This window comes from Lissotriton helveticus, chromosome 4_1 (genome assembly GCF_964261635.1).
Source record: "Lissotriton helveticus chromosome 4_1, aLisHel1.1, whole genome shotgun sequence".
NCBI classification, from domain to species: domain Eukaryota; kingdom Metazoa; phylum Chordata; class Amphibia; order Caudata; family Salamandridae; genus Lissotriton; species Lissotriton helveticus.
This window is the reverse complement of record NC_136063.1, coordinates 950,575,446-950,600,698: the sequence shown is the minus strand read 5'-3', so window position 1 is coordinate 950,600,698 and position 25,253 is coordinate 950,575,446. Positions and strand designations below refer to the sequence as shown.

Sequence of the window (25,253 nt, the reverse complement as noted above, 5' to 3'; positions counted from 1 at the left end):
TCATCCCATGCAGCAGCTGTTGAAACATTCCTCAATTGGACCGCTTCCAGGCCCATGGAGAGAGCCTCATAGATAGGCTTTTGGATGGACCGGGTTGAGGTGATAACACTCGACCTCAGCCTAGAGTGGTTGCTTGAGGTGACAAGCCTCCTATCAAATGGTTAATTGGCACTAGAGGAGACATTGAACCTCAATGAGTGAAGAGTAAGGTCCAGGGCAGTATGGTAATTCTCTAGCCACTCTACCACTTTCATGTCAGCAACTATGGGTCATAACCTGAAACCCAACAGAATATAATCTATTCAGCTCAAACTCCCCTGTTGATTAAATGTGTTCCTCCCCTCCTTATCAGATAGAGTTCTGCCATTGCAAGCTCTTAGGCAATTGCCAAGAACAAAGCCTTTTCATTGCATACCATCAGCTGATCACCTCCAAATTGGTGGTAGTATAAGAACAGGTTTTGCCCATAGTTCATCCTCTTCTCCAGTAACGGGACCAAACCCTGCGTTGATAGGTTCAAAACAACAGTTAATCCCCCAACACTGTTCTGAATGCGTCATGTGGAAGAGGTGTCAGGACAACAACTGTTAGAATGGCCTTGTGGTTGTCATTCATACAATAAGCATAAATGCACAAGGAAACCCCCTTAGCAAACTTTCAATTCAAGCACATAACCTCATAGGTGCATAGGCCGATCATTCTGGAAGAGCATGCAAGTATTGTATTAATTCATGTCACCAAACCGCCTGAAGGTTGGCCTCTTCTGTCTAAAAGGGAGGGTTGATCAAAGCAGACAAAACCAATAAGAAGTAGGGAACCTGTTTCCCAGATTTCCTGGAAAGCACAGATTTCAATTTGTTCCACAAAATTGGCCCATTCCGGACATCCACGCTTGTTCATTAACCCTGTAATGTTCCAGGATAAAAATGTGTTGTTTCCCTGTGGAGCAGTGGAGAAGGTGTGATCATGGACTAGCAAATCGGGACCATTGGCAGGAGCTGGAACAATTGTTCCTTCCCCTGCTGGGGAGTGAGCATCATTAGAGCCCAATGGTGCATCTACCACAATGGCATTTCCTGTAACCATCACCTTGTCCTGGAAGTAGCACATTGCCTGACCCATTTCTTGAGCTGGCACAAGTCAGTCACTGGCATCCAGTCGTGACAAAAGCATAAACTGGTTATAAGTTATGATGGAGAAGGCATACCCCACATTCTCTCTTACCAGCTGAGGCATCCTACTGCTGAGCTCAGTAGGTCTGAAGAAAAGCCTAGAAGAGCAATGCCAGTGATGGAACTTGTAGCCCAATGTCTATGACCCAATTGGATCAGCCGTAGTGCCATTCTTGGATGTCTGCAAATTATGGCCACACAGTCCCCTCTTCTGGTTTTAGATGAGTGGCCTATCCATCCAGTCCTCCGCACAAGCAATATGTCGCCAATTTCATGCATAGAAAAGTCAGCATTGCATACAAGCCAGTGGCAGGCTTTGTTCTTAAGCTCTGTCTAGTTCTCTTTTTGTCATGCACTAAGTGAGGTACTTCAACTAAATCTGCCACATATGGACAGCAGTCAGGTTGAAGGGACAAATGGGACTGGGAGCCCCTTTTAGGTGGCTGCTACTTCTGCTCACGTGGAGGTAGCCCACCTTTTGCATTGGACCTTCCCACGTCCAATGCAAAAGGTGGAGACTTCCTCCCCGAACCTCATCCCCATGTATGCTACAGCTTGCTATGGGCGATGGTCCATCCCCTGGATCCAAGGCTGAAGGGATGACATCACTGGCACAGGACTCCACTGGCAGTATATGGCTTGGGTTGGTACGGTCAGTCTTTGCGCTACAGCAAAGTCCCACTCCTGCGGGCACTTGACTTGGTATTGGGGCGGAAGATAGAGGGGCCAGTAGGGTCTCCAGTTTCGATGGAAGAGATGTTAGGACTCTGCAGATCTCTTCTAGTGCACTAATCCAGTCCACTAGAGGTGCAACTGCAGTTTTTCCTATCCTCACAACTTTGGCAATAAGCTTGCTGTGTTCCACATTGGTGATTACGTCAATGCTGGTTGGGTTGGTGATTAGTGTCAGCCCTGTCACTCTTGTAACCTGATACATCTGCTTATAGGATCAGGTGTGGAGGTGGGTATTGGGGCAGACATGGGTTCTTATCTTCTTGGCCTGTTCATTAGACACTTGCTTCATTTTCATTTTTTTCTTGACCATCACTTCATCTGAGCTGCTGGACAGATCCTGGACAATCTCCATTGGCAGTGCCCAACCCGGGTTCAACATAGAGTCTGCGCCTACTCCTGCTCCTACGCAGTTGGGAATTGATGATGGACGAAGAACCCTTGGGCTTGTTCCCTCATAGGGTTTATATGGCTGATTACACAAAGAGGGGGGCACTCTTAGAAGAGGTAAGTTCTGCTCTGTTTCCATATCCAATGATAAATGCCTCTCAAATAAGTCTATATCCCTCACATCAACATTCACAGCTCGTACAAGGAAAGCATCCACGGTGGTATTTCCTGGGTGGAACATGAGTGCTATCCTGTTCCCTGTTCATTTTGCACTTTTCCATGCTCATTTGTGAATGAGGGTGAAGTTAGGGCGGCAAAGTCCCCAAGGCAGTAATCAAAAATCTCCACCGACAATTATGCTACAAATAATGCGATAATACAGAAACGTGGAAATTAGAGGTCAGATGAACAATGGCAAACAGTTTCTAGTGATAGCAAATGTACCAAATCCAGCAATAATAGTGAAGCTCAACTTACTTCCCCCTGGTCTGGCTGGAACTATAAATATGTTAATATATAGTGCACCCATCATAAAAAAATATTTTGGAAACATTTACTCTTGCCACTTCTACATAAACCACTTTGAGGAAGGGAAGGTGTTGGACACTAAAGAGGCCAGACTTACCATTCCTACTCCAATCTAAACCCTTTTGGGGAATATTTTGGATACTGGAAGAGTACAATCTGCTATTCCCACTCCAATCCAAATCATTTTGGAGATGGTGTTGGACATTGAAGGGTTTGGATTTAGTATTTACACTCCAATCTAAACTAGTTTTTGGAAAGCATTGAACCTTGAAGAGATCGAATTTACTACTACAGTTGCCTTTTAAATCATTTAGGGAAAGGTGCCGGGCACTACGAGGTCAGATGTACTCTTCCCACTCCAATTGTAACCACTTTAAGTAATAAATTGGACACTGAAGGGGTCAAAATTACTATTCAAGTTCAAATATAAACTACTTATGAGAAAATGTTGACATAGAAGTGGTGATATTAACTATTGCCACACCAATGTTAACCATTTTGAGCAAGGTGTTACTCATTAGAGGGATCTAATGTACTATTCCCCTAGACTCCAAATCATTTTATAGACGTTTAGCCTATTAAAGGCAACATATTTAATATTCTAACTCCAAAATAAATACAATTTATATTATTATAAGACAAAAACATTACTTACAATTCAACCTAACAACTTACATATTTTCCCTAAATATTATACATAACAAACAATTGCACTCTAAACAAATATTAAATACATAGTAAATATAAATATAACAAAATGTAATTAAAAAACTAAACACAAAACAATTTTACATTTATAGTAATTTTGTGTTTTTGCATTATGTTTTGATTAAAAATCTGTATTATTTAAAAAAGTAACTTTTAATTTGTATTAATATAATAAAATGTATAATTAATAACCAACCTTACAATTGTAATACATTATCTATACTACTATAATAAAGCAGAAACTTTCAGGATTTGAGGCGGGTAAACTCGGGAACCACTGCGCCAATCTACACACCCGATACACTGTTGAAATCGGCAAGGTGTGTAGATGGTTATAGGCTACATAAATTAAAAAAATAAACGTTATTTAAAATGTTAGATTAAAAAAAAGTAGTCCCTCAAAAGTAGCGCCGGCCGCGACGTGCGTGGTCACGTTAGTGCACGGGGAGGAGCGGCGTCCGACGAGCGGCGGACATGGCGCCGGGGAGGAGCGGTGACGTCAGGAGCAGAGGAGCGGAGGAGGAGCGGCGGACATGGCGCAGGGGAGGAGCGGTAGTGCGAGCGGACAGGCAGGAGCAGCGCCGGCGGAGGTAAGGGCACTCATGTAGGGGCAGACGGGAGACGGGACGAGCCGGGCGGGGGACCTCAGCTTCCGTAGGATAATCCCATGCTCTTCTCAATGGGACTCTGTGCTCCGCCGTTAACAAAGTTCAATTATAAAATATAATTAGTTGATTACATTTTGAATAGACAAAAAAGGCAACGCAGTATGAATTTGAACCCGAATAAACATATATATTTCAAAACATAAATGCAGCCATGTATGTATGGATATTAAGCTGTAATCTTTTATAATTCTACAGCCATCGTACACGCGACAACATCTCTCACGCAAAAAAAAGGTCCCTGCACGGACCGCCTCAAGGTCAGGGGGAGGTTCAGGCTACCTACCCATCACCCCCTCTCTCTAGGGGCAAAGGTCACTGTAACTGGCTCCCCCGAGATCAGACTAACTTCCCAAGGTAGGGGCCTATTCGCCGTCCAAGCATCCTTTAGCAGGAACAAGTCACTGCCAAGGTGGGCATCTCTCAAAGACGCACAAAAACCACCAACACGTTTCGCCCACTTCAGGGGTTGTCTGTGGGACGCTCTTGGGCTGTTTTAAAGGACATTACCTCGCTGGCGGTGACCAGGGTATTTTAATGCTCGGCGGATCTTGGAAGCCACCCTGCCCTGATGCACCCTGGAGGGGGTACCATCAGGGAATGTGTTTCTAGGCACATCACAAGTTGGACGTTTTTACACATTTCCGAGTTAAGTAACACATAAAAAGAACTCCAGCCACGCAGCCTTACAGCTTCTTATTATCTTTGGAAGATGAAAGTCCGGGTCGGCCCTACTGGGTTTAGAACGTACACTCGCAGGTGCACTGACCCACCGAGTTATCTTACTGGGCGCTATCCTGAGCGGGTGCACAGGGGCTTCTAGGCGCATTACTGCATCTACATACTGGAAATACACCCCACCCTCTCAGTTCCACTCATCTCTACCCGAGCCCCGTCACTGACACAGCTGCCCCTGGGGGCCCAGACTCACCCCAAGAGTAGACACCCCCCTCCTCCACTGAACCCCAAACCCAAGCCCACCTGTTCCAGGGGCCCAGGGTCGGACGTCCGACGCTGCCGCAGACAGAGCTCACAAAGCCATAATAAACCTCTTTCTTTGATGCACTCACAGCGCCCCGACGCGCCTAGAAGCGCTTTAGTTCGCGCGCACCTCGAACTAACCAATCACCGCACGTGCAGGTGAAACCGGCTGGCTGTTACTCTCACAGCAGTTGTGTTATTTTTACATATATTAAAGTCAGTAAATGTTCTATATTTGTCTTTTCAATATTTTTTTTAAAGCTATTTGATATATAAAATGAATCTTACTATGTTGGATTTTTTACACTTCTCTGCGAATGTAAAACGTGTTATTGAGAATGCTCCAAGGTTCCAATGAAATCCCCACTTTGAAGGAGGTGCCCCCCCCTGGGCCCGCAGGCGGGGGCCGGGGTCATTCCGGACAGACCGGTGCTGTCCGTGTGTCTGTCTGCCCAAGGGCCGGACAGGCGCCACCCTTTGACCCTCCCTGCTCTGGGAGGGTCACTCAGGGCACGAGAAGGACTCAAAACAAAACCCGCCTGGAGCCACCAACAGACACTGCAATGACAAGCAGCTGTAAGGAAAAACAAGCACTGGTAATGACAACAGATGCAGCTTGTACATGAAAAGCCTCTGCAGTCATTGATGGGTTTAGGCACTTAAGACGCACACAGGCATGTAGTCATTCACCCCCGCACTTTTGCATCCATTCATTCACCCACTGGTTCATTCTTGCATTAATTCACTTTCACAGCTACCATAAAACACACAAACACTGAACAACACATGCATGCCGGCATATTTTTCCAATAGTAAATACAATTAAACACAGCACTGGATGGCTGTCATGCTATATTGTTGTACATACAGTATGGTTGTTTTAAAGCTCCAGCATGGTTCCCACGTTTAGAACCAACACGTTGGCCATGTTGGAATGGTCAAACTAAGGTACAGGATGAACGTAACCAAGCCAAGATGGGTGCCTGGTTTGGAGGCAGTGCCCGCTTGGGATGCAGTGTGCCACAGATGTACCACGGATGAAATGAGTGGCAAACAAATTGCACATTAGCAATGTGTGGGGGCCGTGATATGATATGAAAATCAAAAAAGAAGAAGTAAAGATACGAAGAGGACCTATAAAAGGAGAAAATGTGAAACTAAATGACAAGCCACCAGCCCTACAGTGATTGTGAGGCATGTGTGCCGAGACAAATACAGTCGCTCACAGGGCAAGAGACAAAAACTGAAGTGGGCGGACACGCAGCCTCACACATGCGGACATGGAAGAAAGCAGAGCGTAAATGACACTCACCCAGACCAGTGGCAAAAGTGTGTGTTAGTGTGTGTGTGTGCACACACATATATATATATATATATATATATATATATATATATATATATATATATATATATATACATACACACATACATTGAACATCGCTATGTTGGACATAGACAAAATCTCCTGCGCTGAATTTCTTGGGATATCGATTAAACATGACTCAGGTCATTGCCTCACTGGCCTAATCTGCTACAGACCGCCAGGGTTCATTAATGTTACGCAACAACAGGAACTGATCGCTGTCATTAACAACTTGACACTCACCCATAGCAGATTACTAGTACTGGGAGATTTTAACCTATGGACCAACGGCAAACTAGACACAGCCTTCCATAACATCATACAATCCTGTGCCAACCTAGGGCTAAAACAATGGGTAACTATTCCTACACATAGGGAAGGAAACATTTTAGATCTAATCTTCGCTGAAGAAGATCTTATAGCCATGGGAAAAATCCAACCAGTGGGATGGTCAGATCCCCATCTTATAACATTTAATATCCACACTCTGGTTAACATAGGACCGGCAAACACACAGGTCAGAACCTTCATTAGCCGGGACTGGAAAGGACTACTAAAAAGGAAAAGGGAAAAGGAGACTGACCTCTTTCAGCTGCAGACTCTGTTTAAACAAGAGAACGATATTACCGCGAACTATCGTTCACTCTGTGATCATGTAACCAGGAAACTTGACCACATGGCACTGCTGAAAGGAATCAGGAAAAGAGGCAACCCTTCCGCGCCCTGGTATACGGCAACACTGAAAGACCTGATTTTTTTTTGTAAAAAGGCAGAAAGGCAATGGAGAAAAGATTACACAGAACAGAATAGACTACTCTGGAGGCTGACAATAACTAAGTACAAGAAAGAGATTGCCACAGCCAAAGCAGAACACTTTGCAGCCATTATCCTAAAAAGCTCTAATAAATCACGTGATATTTTTAAAATTGTAAAAGATTTATCCCACCCTGAGTGCACCAATAGCAATATCAAACCTTCACAGGAATTATGTGATGGTTTGGCCTCCTTCTTTCAGGAAAAAATCACCAAACTAATAGAGAGCATGGAGGATGTCCCCACTCCCTTAGCGCAGCACAAGAGCAGCATGGAGAACGGGAAGAAGAGTGAAGGAATGAATGGACACCTAATGCCAAGGGCTATTTTGGACAAATTTGATACTCCCGCAGAACAAGAGTTTGCGCAAATAGCCCTTAACATAACATCTGGATCCCCACTGGATCCTCTACCCCACAAAGTAGTAAAGGAGTTTGGGGCTAAATTCTTTCCTGTACTCCGTCGGTTATGCGATCAATCCCTCGGCACAGGCATTGTACCGAGAGAATGGAAACAGGCAGTTGTCACACCCCTGCTAAAGAAATCGAATTTGGACCCCAGCTGCCATAAGAATTACCGACCCATCTCGCTCCTGCCGTATCCAATTAAGATCATGGAACGGCTGGTCAGTAGGTCGCTGTCCCTCTTCCTGGAAACAAACAACATCCTTGAAGAGGAGCAATTTGGATTTAGACCAGCCCATGGGACCAAGTCAGCTTTGCTGATGGTCCTGGATGACCTGAGAATGAGGGCGGACAGGGGAGAATCAGCAATTCTAATTCTGCTGGACCTGTCCGCCGCGTTCGACACGGTGAGTCATGACATCCTGCTGACAAGGCTGGAAACCTTTGGAGTGGAGGGAGCGGCGCTTGACTGGCTTCGCTCTTATCTGACAGATAGATGGCAGGCAGTGGCACTCCCTCCATACCAACCTGAGTTTGCTACGGTCCCACATGGGGTCCCACAGGGGTCGGCGATCAGTCCGATCCTTTTTAATGTCTATATGCAACCCCTGATGGGCATTCTCAAGGCTCACGGCATTAGCGTGATCAACTATGCGGATGACACGCAGCTGATGATCTCTATTGATGGTGCCCATGCAGAATCACTTGAGACCTTCCACACCTGCATGCTGGAAATGGCAACCTGGCTAAAAAGTAACTCACTACAGTTTAACAGCGGCAAAACTGAGATAATGCAATGTAAAGTGGGAAGAATTGCCAGAAACCTGCCTGTTGACTTTTGGCCTCTAGACTCAGGCAAGCCACTGACACCAGTAAAAATGGTGCGGAATTTGGGGGTCAGCCTTAATGACAACCTGAATCTGGAGACCAACGTCAACAAACAGGTGAGCAGCTGCTTCGCCCTAATGCGGGGCCTCCGAAAGCTGCTGCCTCTCCTTCCAGCACAGACCAGAGCAACCGTAGTCAGGAGCACTATTCTTAGCCTCCTGGATTACTGTAACGCTCTGCTACTGGAATCTCCTGCATATTTGATTTCCAGACTCCAGAGTATCCAGGCGGCAGCAGCGAAAATGGCACTCTCTCGAGGACGACGGTCCTCCACCACTCTAGCACTGGCCGAGCTACACTGGCTGCCCGTGCATCAAAGGATCCTGTTCAAATCTCTATGCACTGTTTTTAAGGCAGCACACGGTATGGGTCCCAAACCTCTACAGAACAAATTCAAATGGTATGAGCCCACACGGACCCTCCGCTCCTCATCCACTAATCTCATTAGTATTCCTAGGATTACGAAAGCTACTCACGGTGGCAGAGCCTTTAGCATAGCTGCAGCCCATCTCTGGAATAGCCTCCCAATTGCAATTCGGAAAACAAATGAACTGATGCTTTTCCGCAAAAAGACAAAGACTTGGTTGTTCCCCAAAATCTAATTGCCCCATGAGCAATTGCTCACTCCACTCATCCTGCCCTATGATGCTCAGTTCCTAATTGCACTTTCACAGCGCCAGAATGCCCGTAGGGTTGCAGCGCGCTTTAGAAATGGCATAAATAAATAAATAAATACATATATAGATATGTACACACACAAACAAACATATATAGATATATACACACACACATATCTATACTACTATAATAAAGTAAGAACTTTCAGGCTTTGAGGCGGGTAACCCCGGGAACCACGGCACCAATCTACACACCCGATACACCGTTGAAATCGTCAGGGTGTGTAGATGGTTATAGGCTATATAAATATAAAAAATAAACGTTATTTAAAAAATGTATATTAAAAAAAAAAGTAGTCCCTTCAAAGTAGCGCCGGCGGCGACGTGCGTGCTCACGTCAGGAGCACGGGGAGGAGCGGCGTCCTAGGAGCGGCGGACATGGCGTGGGGGAAGAGCGGTGACGTGAGGAGCTGCGGACAGGCCAGCGACGGTGCGAGCAGCGGAGAGGCGGACATGGCGCAGGGGAGCAGCGGCGCCGGACAGGTGGTGAGGAGCAGAGCGGCCAGGAGCGGTGAACTGAGGAGCGGCGGATGAGGTAAGGCTCCGGGGACAATGTCGGGGCAGGCGGGTGTCGGGCCAGGCGGGGGACGGGGAGTTAATGTCGAGGCAGGCGGGTGTCGGGCCGGGCGGGGGACGGGGAGTTACAACACAGAGCGGCCAGGAGCGGTGAACTGAGGAGCGGCGAATGAGGTAAGGCTCCGGGGACAATGTCGGGGCAGGCGGGTGTCGGGCCAGAAGGGGGACGGGGAGTTAATGTTGGGGCAGGCGGATGTCGGGCCAGGCGGGGGACGGGGAGTTACAACACAACAGACTACAAGGCAGGCGAGGTCGGGGCAGGCGGGGGACGGGGCGGGCGGGGGCACGGGCTGCTGGGCAATGTCGGGGGAGGCAGGGGTAGGGGAAGCCTGAATGCTCCCGGACAAGGTCGGGACGGGCTGCTAGTAAACAGTATAAATATGTATATATAATATTTAAATGACAAACATTACACAATAAATACGTAAAATGCATTTCAAGAGAAAAAACATTTTATTATTAAAAATATTATTGTGATGATATTCTGGTATCACAATATTAAAAGCTCAATATTTTGTCCAAAAAGTGAATTTTCAATGCACACGCTGGCACTGAATCCTGTCCAAGCCTGCCTGTCCCATTGTAAGCACCAGACAAGGTAGGAAGGCACACTCTGTAAGAAACTTCATACCACTTTAACTCCTATTCCATTCTACTAAAATGTGTGCAGCATCACATGCATCCCAGCACTAAAGAAGTACACTTACTACCCACATGTGTCAGAGAAACAGATCTCATTCTTTTTTTTAAAACTCTTTATTGATTTTACAAACAAAATAATAGGCAACATTGTGTAGCAGCACGGGACACATCATTATCCAAAGCCCAGCAGAAGAGCAGTAAAACAATACTGGCATGAAATATGTCATAATCACATTGACTTATGCAGCAGGACTTGGTTCTCACAACCGGATTATAGACCGATAGTGTCGAGGATACGGCAGCGAACACTTCCCAAAATGGACAAAGGTCCATCTGGGCAGGGCTCCAGCTGAATGCCTTTGACCCTGGCCTATTCTTTCCATACTTGATAATGCTTCTGGAGACACCCCCTTGCCAGGTAAATTGAATGCGACGACTCCATGCAGTAATCCATGCCCTTAGCCCATGCCTCTACAGAGGGAGCCATAGTATCCTTTCATGCTTTAGCAAGGTCTCTCTTGGCAACTATCAATCCCAGCTTAAGTGGCACCCTCTGATACCGATTCCCCACTAAGAGCCTGATGCTAATGCGGTTTGAAAATCTTCCCAACTAAATGGGTTTGGGAATGGCTTCCAACCGAAATGGATCAGGAGAGTCAAACCAACCGAGTACGAGGTATCTGGATGCTTCCAGATTCAATTTGTTTGGACTCTCATTGACTTCAATGAGAGCCTTTGTTCCAACTGAATGCATAGGCTCCCATTGCAGAAAGGGGTGGCTGGGGAAAATTGGGCACCCTGTAGTGGGCACCTCCTGGTGCCTGCCACACCGTGCATAGCTGGTAATGGAAGACCCATGGGTACCCCCACGGGCCCAATTGGGAAGGCTCCATGTGGAGGGGGGCCCACTACGGGCCCCAAAGTCTGATTCCGACTGCTGATTAGAATCAGACGACACGAATCAGAAAGGCTGCCCAAATCCAGCATTGTACTCTGTCGTTTGGAAACGCGGCCCGTAGAGATATACAATTCTGCTCTGCACGGTTCAGTCATTCCAAATGCCGTTGGGTTTGGATTGGGATATTCCTAACGCCTATCTCACATCGTACTCAGTCGGTTGGAAACCTTTCCGAGTCGGTTGGAAAGATACATTCCCAATCCGATTTGGATAGAGCAAATGCTGTTAGGATGCCTTCCTAACCGCATCAGAATCAGGCCCTAAGTTGTCAGTGACATGCAAGAAGATGAGGTTGGTTTCCCTGGGATTGGCCAGCCCAGCATGTGTTTCAATTGACCCAGAACCCCGTTCCAGAAGTGAGAGAAAATTAATCTCATTCTTTGCATATTAATTCAAACTGGTGTTATTTGAACTGGCATATGGGTTAGGAAAAATATTTTATTGTGGTGGAATGTTGATACACAGCATCTGGCCCTGCTTTAGTGCTGCAAGGTTATTTGTTTATCCTATACTTCCGCTCTCATTCCTTGAGCGAATACATGTTTTGTGCTCCAGGGAAACACCTTATGTGTGTCATACCCTGAAATGTGAGAATAGTCCATGAGTTCCTCCTCAGGATGTTCTATAAATAATGTGTGTTGGTAATGTGTTTGGAAAATTGTAATGTAAAATATCCACAGTTCTTTCCAATAAAATCACTCTGATGTCGACTAGACTGGCTTGCTTAGGCTGAAGGTGATGTGCTTGCTTGTCTCTTTCATGCAAGCTTATCAACCACAACAATTATGTGAACTACCACTATTATACGGGATAAGCAAATGTAGGTGTTGTTGCACACAAGGCATGCCCTGTTTGGTAACACAGAGGGGCCCTGAGAGAATTTCCATCTGTTCTTGTAAAATTCCACAAGTTGTTCCTTTTTTACAGCCTCGTAAAATGGCTGCGCCCATGTTTTCAATATGTAGCACTGCTATTGTGAGCCTGCTGTGATTCATGGTCAAAATATCTGCACTTTATTTACTTTATCTGTACAAATGAAAGGTCTCTGTGCACCACTGCAAAGGCTACGTGTGTGAAAATATGCAACAACCCTCTTTGCAAATGAGCACAGTGCACGGGCTCTAAACTGTGCTCTCTTTACAACTCCAACAATTCCATTATGATTCAATTTTGCTACATGCACTACTCAATTTTGAGGCAAGTCTTCTAACGTAATTGCCCCACAAATTAAAATGGCCACACAGCACGCCAGTGACGGCATGCATATTTTACTCTAGTACCACCTGCAGCATAGAGATACAGTAATGTCACAGATGCAGTTTGTACAATGGAAGAATACCAGAAGTATGTAACTGCATGAAAATGTACTTGAGTTGTGTCAGGTGATTGGTGACCCTCCCAAATGGGCATAGGGTTAGGTAAAAAGTGGCCTTCCATGCCAAAAAGCCAGAATGGTATAAGTATGTAGGAACTGATCATCACCTGAGGGCAGGGGTGTCCAATATAGCTCCATGATGAACAGATCGATGCCATATTTTCAAGATAGTTACAAAACGTAATTTGATATGTTGTCAATGATTGGACCTGGCTCTTTTTGACCTTCGCTTTGCTACAGCTGACCAACATTTTAAAATGTCCTGGTAATTGATTCTGTTAAAGCTCATGGAATTGGCCTTCGACAAACTCAAACAATATCTGCTTCTTGGATAAACCCTATGCCATGAGCATAGGTATGAGCTGGTCCGATGCCTTAAAGGTGACTTTCATGCTAGGGATTTTATGGAAGTTAGTAGCACTAAACATAAAGAACCATATGGTTTCTCTTCCCCAATATAAGAGTGGGCCTACAAGTAACAGCATGCCAGACACTATTGTGTTAAATCTCTACCAGTGGTGGCTCCGCAAGCGAGTGCTGCAGGGCGGTGCTGCAGGGCGGTGCGGCGGGGGAGAGGCAGGGTGGGGGATAGTGCACTCAACGCAACATACACTCCAATTACCACTCAGTGCCACATAATTACACGCCACATAATTACACTCTATTCAATGCAACGTATATACACTCCACACAATACCACTCAGTGCCATATAATTACACGCCTCATACTTACACTCTACTCAATGCAACATAAATACACTCCACATAATACCACACAGTGCCACATACTTATATGCTACATAATTACACTGCACTTATTGCAACAGACACTCCAAGTACCACTCAGTGCCACATATTACACGCCACATAATTACACTCTATTGAATGCAACATACACTCCACACAATACCACTCAGTGCCACATAATTATATGTTACATCATTACACTGCACTCAATGCAACATACACTCCAAATACCACTAAGTGCCACATAATTACACACCACATAATGACACTCCACTGAATGCAACATACACTCATCACAATACCACTCAGTGCCACATAATTATATGCTACATAATTACACTGCACTCAATGCAACATACACTCCAAATACCACTCAGTGCCCCATAATTACACTCTACTGAATGCAACATACACTCCACACAATACCACTCAGTGCCACATATTTATATGCTACACAATTACACTGCACTTAATGCAAAACACACTCCACACCATGACACAATTTCACTAAGCAGAACTTCACAGAACACCCCAGTTCCAGGCCACACAATTCAACTCCACTCATTTCCAATACACACCGCTTAATTACACACCAAACATCATATTTCAACTCCAAAACTCCATGATGTGATGCAGCTCACTCAAGGCTACTCCACCTTCCTGGGATGAGAAGGAAAAAGACTCGTATGACGCATGCCTATAAGGCTAGTGATGGCTTTCTGCTGTTTTTAATGCAAACGCTCGAAGTAACATCCTGTGTTCTACTGAAAACAACGAGATCCAGGTAATGCCTAACTGACATACCTCATTGTTGTACCCTTTTCCACAGACCTGCTGTACATTTTAGTTATATGTATGCGTTTGAGGTGGCACCCGAAACTTATAACCATTTTGAATTGAATGCATATTTTGCTTAGCTTTTTCTCGAAGTAGTCTGAAACTGTGTTGCACTGGTACATTGTGAGCATTTTGTATGAAACTGCATATCTTGCTTAGCCATTTTTTGCGAGCATTTGCAAACTCTTTTGCTAGTCCAAACCTTGCTTCTTGAGTGTCTCCACACAAATTAAACGCGGTCAAAATATTTGTGAAAACCCGAGTTTTCATGTGGAAAGCCTCTTCTGAGACTTTGCATAATTTTTATACTTTTTCTGAGAAAAAAGTCAACTTGCACATCCCTACTGTGGTCTTGCTTTGGGATTAAGCTTTTGGTGAGCATGTAACCTTAATAGTTTAAGGCTGGGAAGTTCCTTAGACAGTGACCCATTAAGGAGACTAGTAATCTGGCCCCTGCAGTTACCATTACCATCCAGTACAGTAACTTGGTAAACAGGAGCGACACGTATTGGAGAAGATAGGCGGGTTGGGGGAAGGGGCCTGGAGTAGGGGGACAACAGAGACAAAAACAAATTACAAAAGAGGCGGGGAGGGAGGAAAACAGAGGACAATGAAGACAAAATCAAACAAAAAACTTACCTGCTGCTCTCCAGCATCGCGTCATCCTCTTCCGCTCCTCTCCACCTTTGCAGGCAGGCACAGAGTCCCAGACTGCCCTGTGGCCAATTGTGAAGCTGCTCTCACATGAGAGCAGCTTCAGGATTGGCCTGAGCACCGATGTTGTGCGCTCAAGGACAGACTGGGAGTCTGTGCCTACTCTCTCCAGCCCCAGCATTGCAGCTGGGGTTGGAGAAGGGTCACTGTACATGTGGTTTTTGGCCGGCCTGAGACGACCGACCAAAAACCACATGCGCAGTGTAGGTAGAACCCACCATTCCCCCTCCAGCCTATCATAACCCTGGCGCCCGCCCTAAGCCCTAACACAGGCTAAATAAAACGGTGATAACATGGGTTTTGAACCCGTTTATTATCATTTTAGTTTTACATTTTTTAAAGTGCTGGCAGGGAGGTGACGATCCTTCGCCATAGTGGAGGAGCCGCCGCTGTTGGTGAATCCGAAAAACACCACCATTGGGACTTGGGCTCGGAGTGCTAACAAGGAAACTGGGATCTATCAGAACTATCAGATTTACCACATCAGATTTCTCCTGAAATTCCTCATTCTTTTCCACATTTTTGCAACTTCACAATGCTTTGAGCATCTGGAGTCAGAGGAAAATGATCTGCCCTGCAGGTTTACAGCATTACTTGGAATTCCATTTAGCCACGCAACTTCTGTTAACAGCCCCATCAGAAATAACAGGGAACTGTCAATGGGACATAGTGTGCTTTGTGACACTATTATATGGTAATAATACTCATCAGAAGTCTTAGCAACCGCTCCAGAGACGAACGTGTATCCTGCAGGTAAGCAAACTGAATTCTGGCAGGGCTGAACCATTCTTTTGTAATTCAAGTTTGATAAAGCAACATCATCGAGTGGTATGATAGAAACGCCTTCAAATGAACACTCAGCAAACAATTTAGCTTGTAGTAAAAAACTTTATAGTTGGTGGGCATTGCTATTACAATTGTGAGGTCTGTACAGTTTTATGTGCAGTTTTATGGCTAAATGGCTGAAGTTGGAACCTGAATATTTGGGCTCTAATCCAAACTTCAGTATTTCACCCAAAACAGGAACCAACATATGCTTAATTTTAAAATGTGTGAAACATCACTGTGAAAAACTTACAACAGTACGTTGTGCTCTCTGTTACTTTCATAGTTCCAGCCTGTTTTCTGCAATTCGGTATCAACTAAACACAAGATATGCTGCTTTTTTGCTGTAAACAGCGATGATCATGTTCTATATAATCCTATTACAGTAAATCATTTCCTTGTATAGTGCTCCACTGTTCCTCAAAGCTAGGTCCATGGAATTTGGACTGGAAGGGTATGCTCCCAATACAAATCTCATGCTCGACAGCACACACTCATTTCTGCACCATCATGCAGGGCTCGGAGTCGCCCAAGCCAGCCTGATGAGAGCCCCATCACAGAAGAAGACAATAGCAGCAGGTCCGTGTTTTCCACCTTATTCCACGCATTGGAGCAAGTTTGTCAATATCTCAAAAACATTCTATGTCTAGTACCGATTCCTCACCTCGTGGAGTAGGTATATGTTCTTGCTTTCCTGGATTCATGGTAGTTTTTTCTTTCACTTGAGAGAATGTGGTGTAATGGCTAGAGCTGCTGATTTGGGAACATGGGTACCGGGTTGGAGTCTCGGCATTGGCTCAACATTCTTATATTCTGGGCAAATCACTTAGGGCCTCAGTTATCAAGGTTTAATGCAGCCCTGCAAGCCACCTTCCTGTGCTGCAGGAATGCACCTTATTTACCATAATACGGAACATTCCCCTGCGCTGGCACCCTTTTGACTGCATAGTGCAATGCAGGCACCCTTGCACCATGGTCCTGTGTTATAGGAAGGATTAGTTTGTGCAGGAAGGGACACCTTCCTGCACAAAAACAATCCTCTGAGGCATTTTCCTCCCTCTGTTTGTGCTGCAGAATACACATATAGAAAAAGGAAAAACTAGGAGAATTAAAGATGTTCTCCTTTTTACGTCTCACCTGTGGAGGCGTAGCATTTTGACACGTTCCCAGGTCTACCCCTAATGGCAGATCTGGGAATGTGCCAAAGTCCATGGGTGGGTGCATGGGAACACCCACGCCCCACCCATGGAACGCCTCTCTGGGGCAGAGTAACTTAACGTTACTCTAGATTTATCAAGCCACGCGGGACCATGCAAGGTAGCCTTGATAAATCTAACTTAGTAGTTGCGTCGTTCTTGCACCCCATTGCATGGCGCAAAGGGTGATGCAACTATTTGATAAATCTGGACCTCAAACTTTTTTCTATGCTTAAAAAAACCAAAAGTGAATGTGTAATCTAACTGGTACTCATATAGAGCACTCCAATATTTTTGCGTTGAGTTTGCAGTATATAAAATGGTAAACATTTGGAAAAAAAGTTCCAGATTCGTCTCTACAGAAATAGTGTAAAAACATCCTTTAGAGTTTGGCAAAAGAGAACTTTTCATGAGACTGTGCAAAGACTTGGGTTCTGATGGTGGAGTCATAGCTGAATTTGCCATCAGAAACCTATAACTGGCAGGCCATCCAAATTATTTGTGTACCTGAAAGCTGCACATTTACAGTGGCCTCTCTGATGCTGTGTTTTCCTCTTTGTGAACTCTTGACAGGCACAATGGTGACAAAAGAGGAAAAGAAAGTCCCACTTTGAGGGCTTGCTTCCAGCAAGCATAAACAATGTCAAACTGGCCCTCACAACATGGTCAACCACATAGTTTTGTTTATTGTCAAAATTACTCTCTCCATGCTGGGTGGATCACTTCCTCAAACATCCCCAGCCAAATCGTAGCTGCCGCCAAGTGGACAAAATCTGGGCCTCCGCTGATCAAGCAGATTCGCAGCCAATCTGAGAAACAAAAACTTGTCCCATCAGTCTTTCCTCACCTAAAATGGTGTCAGTTTTTACTCTTCTGCAAAAGCGCCATTTCTTGCTCTCATGGAATAAATAGTAAATAACTCCTCACCTAGAATACAGAGTCTCTGTATGGGGGAGGGGTCTCAGGGGGGTGAACGTTGCAGTTGGGGTGCACAATTTTTAAAAAAAAATAAAGTGACCCTGCCGCTGGGTCCCGCGTCCCTGCTCCAACTCTCCGCGTCTTGGAACAGGAGACACATCGGGTGATTGGTCAGAGCGCTATGACATGGGCGCTCAGCCAGGGGCTGGAAGGTAGACACTTTCTCCATGTAGGCTGTAATGCAGCCTGCATGGAGAACAGGGAAAGTGTGCTTAACTGGTTTTGGCAGCGCAAGAGGGCCAACCAAAGAGTCATTGCGCATTTAGGAGTTGGCAAACCACTCCTGCCCTGCCTGGAGAGCAGAGCAGCTGCCCGCCTGCAAAGCAGCACAAAGCATAATATGATATTAACCCAATGTAATTATCCTTTTATGTTTCGTACATTGCATTGCTTAAAAGAAGTGGGGCGAAGCTCCTCTGCCTAGTGGAGGAGCCGCCACTGCTCTCACCTTGTCAGACAGTGCAACCGTTTTCATAATGTTCCCTCATTCCCCACATACTTCCAATAAGGGTCATCAGCTGCACTACAAGTCCTAGCTTTGCAGCTCATTTGGAATTCAAGAGGAAGAACAGATGAGGCTATTTGTTCTTTAACCCCTTGGCTGAGGCGTTCAGTCACGACCCCGCCCACTCACTAATTCGCCCGCACAGGCGGGGAATCAGTGTCGCGTGGGCGGAGCGGCCGCAGCATGATGGAACCATGCCATCATGAGCACACACCGCCATTGGCTCATGACGGCATGGTTCATGACGGCGTGGTTCCATCATGCGCAGGGAAGGGGTTAATGAATACACAAATGTTTCTAGCAGTGCATGGGAGAGCTTTATTTTGCTCCTCTTAACACAGATGGAATAGAGGCTGCCGCACTAGCCTTGAAATCACGTAGTAACAGCCTGGAACCTCAGATAAGCCTTACACAGTGTTTTCTATTTTTAGCTTTATTACATTACTGATGATAGGGTTGTGACATGTGTTGTCCCTACACCCGGCCTGAAATATTCACTGAAATGTTTAGACACAGTGAAAGCACATAAATGCATAGACGTCTATACACAATCTGAATTTAAAGCTCAAGTCAGAGTGGATTCTCAGCAACATGGAAGTTTTTTCACCAAATGTCAGGGGTAGCAGAAGTGACATCATGAGCTTTTAGATTACCCAATGACATCATAGAGTTGAGCCTTTGAACTATCCTGAGCCCACCAAGCGTATCCTATTCGCTGATGATTCTCTAACTGAATGGTAAGGAGGGGAACCTACAGGAAGTAAACATGTAACTTAGCACCTTCTTTTCTGCTCATGTCTCTGCCTCCATGACCCCTGGGAACTGGGGTATCAAGGACCTTCCTAGTGGTACTCAAAGTCAAGCTGCTACCATAGTCTAATCACGATCCAAGCCTGACACGGCAAACTTGATTTCATTTCTTTATAAAGTTTATCCTACTTTCTGAACGTATATAGGCATTATTCGTCAGTGTCAATAACTTTTCATCTCCCACGAATCTCTCTGGCTGTTCACAAAGGAGCAGAAGACTAGGAATATGCGAAATTCACATAATTTGTAGTTATGAAATTATGTGAAATTTGTGCAAAATTGTGCAAAATTAGACAAAATGCAAAACTGCATTTGGGGCAATATGTTACCGTGTTTATGACCTTAAATGTATCATTTTAGTGCAAAAAACACCAGTGCTTCAAACACCAATCACTCGCATTCTGGTTGTTCGCGTTGTTTGCAGCAAATTGGCACGCAAATACTAGGTGATGTAATATCGTAATTTCGGGAACTTCAAAATGAACTTTATGGAACTTCCCCTCGATATATATGTGTTGCGGCCTGATTTTTTTTCTGGCCTACCGTAATGCATCGTCGAACATACTTTAAAACTTAAATCATTTCCTACCTTTCCAAACCGATCTCTGCAGCGCACTCTTCCTTTCTAGAAAAGAAGGTGCTCTAAAACTCTCAATACACACATATATTTTCATCTTCAAATCCTCACTTCTCAAAACCAATTACGCCCAGCTACGTAATTGCGATGAAAACAACAGCAAACAGGCCCCAGAAAAGAGGGCAGAGCATTTCCTCCCTTTACCCCCCTGCTGGTGTAGGACATTATTTAATTGACTTCAAAATTTTCCCTTAATATATTTCTCCATGAAAGATGCCTTAAGCACTGGATCTGTGATTGCTCACTGAGGGTTGTGCCTCATTTGTTCCCGTAGATTGTGTCTAATTAAGGCTAACTTGTCTGTACATAAAAAGTACAATGGGCTGTCCTTTTCAATTTAATTCCGACAGTTTAATCGAATCTGTATTCTTTCAAAAATAATGAGATCATTTACACTTCATTAACATGTAATGTAATGTTGAGACATTCATCATAATGATTTCCTATTTTTCTTCTGCAATATTATCTCCTCTAATGAAACTGTTAACACCCTGCTTGTCTTAATTAGCTAAATCATATCGCTGCTGGTTTTGCAAGGATGCGACTGCTTAGTAATATGATATTGCAATGTGTCTGGCAGGTGTCTTTCCCCCCACACCGACTTTCTTCAAAGAAAAACTCTAGAACGACTGCTCTTTTAATAAAAAGGCAAAAATGATTATGTTCTTTTATAGAAAACATGCAGAGATATAAATGTTTGCTTGCCGTTCTTGTCTTTCTGGAAGTTTCCATTGCATAATTCAGGTCCCCATTTCTGATGATATTTTATAAGACCTACCTGATTTAGAGATATTCACAAATGTAAAATCTGCTGTCTACTGGTGGAATGTGGTAAATCCGATACCATAGGAATTACTGCTAGTGGAATTATGGCTGCCATACAACAAAATGGGTGCTGTAATTCTGCCAAAGTGAATGAGGAGATGGTGAACCACATATGCGAAAGTCAGTAGTTTTCACATCACCACTTACCTCGAAATTATGCACTCGGGCAAATTTGCGAGCCTCTTTGCATCGCTCTAGCACCATGCAATGTGATGCAAGAGCAACGCAACTTAAAAATGAGATTTATGAAGCCAGGCAAGGCCGCCTTGTCTGGCCATGGGTAGATTCCTAAATCTTGAGTAATGCAATGCAGCGTAAATCGCTGTGTTGCACGATTCAGTTCCAGGGAGGCATTTCCACTGGTGTAGTGTGGCTGTTCCCCCGCAACAACAATGAATTTTTAAATGTTTTTTTGTAAATCTTTTCATCATGAAACAAATCGACATTACATACCATTTTGCGACATGAGCAAGAGACTATACATCCTCCAATTTTTCGTCCTGGGTTACAGTGAATCATTCCACAATATACAAAACATGACAATTAGGAGGTTACAAGAGTCTCATCGTCAATCAGGGGTGATGGCGGGATACAGATGTTTCCTCTATACAAGTTCCAGGGCCCCCATACTTTGCTCCACTTCCCGGGACACCCTCTGGCCACATATACTGATTTTTCTTCCTTCCACTTTTTAGCGTTGGCGGTTGGTGGGCCCCCCAATTTTGTGCTATGTTCCTTTTAGCCACCATTACTGCCAGGGTCACTCATTGCTTAGTATAAAATGTAAGGTCTGTCGTCTCCCAAATGTTTAGGAGGCACCTGCAGGCTTCAGGTTGTAAGTCGACTGTGAGTACCTCTCGGAGAGTATGATGTAAGACTCGCCAGTATGATTGTATGTGCACACATTCCCATATTATGTGGATAAACGTACCAACCTCCCCACATCTACGTCTGCACTCTCCACTATCCATTCTGCCCATCCGGACCAAGCATGGCCCAGTGATGTAAATTATGTGCATAATCTTTAGCTGCGCTAATCGTAACCTTGCTTGGACTGCCACCTCCCTCGGGGAGGAGACTGCTGCTTGCCAATCTTCGTCATCCAGTTCTAAGCCATCTTTAACCCATTTTTCCATATGGGACTGGAGTGGGTCTTCCATATTGTTTATCAATTTTTTGTAAAGCAGAGAGATAAACCTCTCGGGAAGATGGCCATCCAATATCCTACCCTCGAGAGCGGATGCATCGGGAGGGGAGGATCAACTAGCAAGGTGAGTTTGGAGTGCGTGCCGGACCTGCAGATATCTATAATACTCAGTGTCAGCCAAGTTATATTGCTGTTGAAGAGAGGCAAACAGGAGGATTGCGCCCTTGACCCAGAGGTCCTCGATCTGGGAAATATCAATAAGGTCCCACTTATCGAACCCTTTAGTTTGCCAGAGGCTCCCTAGCTTTTCGGAATTCCAGAGGGGAGTCGCCAGTGTGAGCCTACCGTCCCATCCCAGCTGTTTGGTCATCTCATGCCACACGTGAACTCAGTGCGCGTTGAGGGGGTATTTATGGAGTTTAGAATAGAGTGCTCTACTATAGTCCCCACCTGGGAGGAGCCATCTATCCATGGCGTACCCTGGGTCATCCGGACGACCATACATCCCCTGGTTTATCGCGGTCAGATGGGCTGCCCAATAATATTTCCTAATGTCCGGGAGACTAATGCCGCCATCGTACCAGTTGAGGGTGAGTTTAGCAAAGACATTCTGAGGTTTGCCGTCCCATAAGAGAGCTTCACCTACCACTATGGGGGCCATTGCTGACGGACCCCACCGCCACCGGATGCCACTACTACCCGCGCCGCCACCCCGGGACTACAATCCCCGGCACCCTCAGCGGCGGCGCGCACCAACGACGCGCCAGCTGCGCCAGGAGGCGCATTAAGAAGCGCACACCTCAGTGGAGTGGGGGGAGCTTCACCTACCACTACGGGGCCCATTGCTAACGGACCCCACCACCACCAGACGCCACTACTACCCGTGCCGCCACCCCGGGACTACAATTCCGGGCACCCTCAGCGGCGGCGCGCACCAACGACGCACCAGCAGCACCAGGAGGCGCATTAAGAAGCGCACACCTCAGTGGAGCGGGGGGAGCTTCACCTACCACTACGGGGGCCATTGTTGACGGACCCCACCACCACCGGACGCCACTACTACCCGCGCCGCCGCCCCGGGACTAGAATCCCCGGCACCCTCAGCGGCGGCGCGTACCAACGACGCGCCAGCAGCGCCTGGAGGCGCATTAAGAAGCGCACACCCCCGCGTCGCGGGACGCACCGGGCGAAGCCCGGGCAAAGGGCGGGCCATCTGTGGCCATCAGGGGACAGAAGAGGCCGAGCCGGGCCACCCCCCTGACATTGCAGCCAAAAAACATAAATGTACTGTTGATCACACCAGGAATGCAAAGGGTTTGAACCCAGTGACACATTGGGACAGCTCTGTGGACTTGTAATAAGGGGCAACGAGAGCTGGGGTGAGGGTCTGGGGCAGAAGCTGTTAGCGTATCTGTGAGTAAGCAGAGAGGGGGATTGTGGCAGCTAATTTACACTAGTGGCCAGTAAAGTCTATCTGGTAGTTACAGTTTTAAATTTATCGTGGAATAACCCAACAAAATAAAAAAAATAAATGGCTAGCACAGTCCAAACTAGGTCGCCTAGGCACACTGTACGCACCCCACCTGACCACAGCTCGGCTAGTAAACTAAAGGGAATTGCTTCCATCACACCTGATAAACCCACAGCAATAGATAGAATGCTGCGTAAAGCTATTGGGGTAGTGGCAGAGGAAATTGAGCGAACAGAGAGGCGCCTCTCTCTAACGCCACAAATTGATTTAACAACTTCACAAATAGACTGCGAGCTGGAAGAGTTATCAATCCCCACATACACCTTACCAGACCCCGAGCAAATTGATATACCCTGCCCACAGGAGGTATTCCCGAAAGTACATGAGTTCCACAAGGGGGAGGCACTGGTACAAGGATGCAAGAATAAGAAGAAGCCGAGCTCCAAGAAAAAGCAGAAAAAGGGTACTATAGTCACTGCAGGGAGCAAAAAGACTTGTACTACAACCATGTCAGCGGGTGAGGGGCAATCACAGACACAAGTTCCCCCTAGGTGGGCAGTCCAAATTATTTCAGACTTACAGGCCCATTTTGAATGTTATTAACACCCAAATGAAATTAATTACCAGCAGGCTGGACAAGCTGGTCACCATGGTAAAAACAAAGGGGTTGGGCGGTGGGAGCACTCTTCCTTCCACAAGCAGCATCCCAGGTGGGGAGTCCATTCCCACAAATTTGGCCAAGGCAATATGTAGTAATCCCGCACCAGGACAAACTACTACCTCCACACTCCCTCCCCAGATTGATGGCCCGCAAGGACCAATTACTATGCAGGTCCCGAAGGATAACATCGCCATCACGGGGATATAAACCATGCCGTGCTTAAAATCATGCATCAAGCTACAGTTCATAGGCAGACCCCCACAGAAGCCCTGCCACAGCGCCAAGCAGAAGGTCCACTTACCTGGGCACCCAAGAACACCCTACCTTGCATAAGTTTACCACCCCAAGCCGCTCCATATGTAATTATCCTTACAGGGGTTCCTGAGCTAAGGCCAGAACAGACGGAGTCCCATGATGAGCTCAAAAACAAAGTCATGTTTTGGCTAAATAAGTTTAGACCCCGAGCAGAGAATCATCAGGGGGAAATTTTGTTGGTACGTAGGGTGAACTGGGTGGGGAGTAGGCCTAAGGATACCAGTGGGGACTGTGTGGTGGTAAATTTTAGAAACCCCCGTATCGTTGATCAAATAGTACATTGGGGACCATACGTGCAACACAGTAACATCAGATCCATGCCCTTATATTTCTGTTATCCAAGGGGTACGTACAGCCCAGGACATGACCTGGCCGCTCAAAGTAAAAGCGAGTGGAACAGGGGAGGACCCCGACGCCTTTCAGCACAAGCTCCCACTAGGAACCAGGGAGCGATATACCTGATGAACAGATTTGATCCCCTACTGTCCTTGGAAGAACTAGACTGACTAGAGAAGGATTGTCCCGTCCAAAAGAGACCCCAGCATATCGCAATAAATGACCTACAAGACACCCCCTTTCACCTGGTGGGTGAACTTAGAGAGGTGCCACACGAGAGGCCTGTAGCAGACACCCAAATCAAAAAATTGGATAGCACTGCCTCACCCCCCCAGCACACTAAATTATATATAACAACAGAGGTTAAGGAAGCCCCG

General features: G+C 45.9%; 1 long non-coding RNA gene across 1 annotated transcript in view; it reads left to right on the top strand.

Moving 5' to 3' along the window:
• The first annotated feature begins 3,997 nt into the window (after positions 1-3,997).
• Positions 3,998-25,253, top strand: part of LOC144827387 (uncharacterized) — a 152,145-nt gene continuing 130,889 nt past the window's right edge. Inside the window, exon 1 of the long non-coding RNA XR_013610166.1 lies at positions 3,998-4,120. This is a non-coding gene — a long non-coding RNA (uncharacterized LOC144827387). The remainder of the gene's footprint in view (positions 4,121-25,253) is intronic.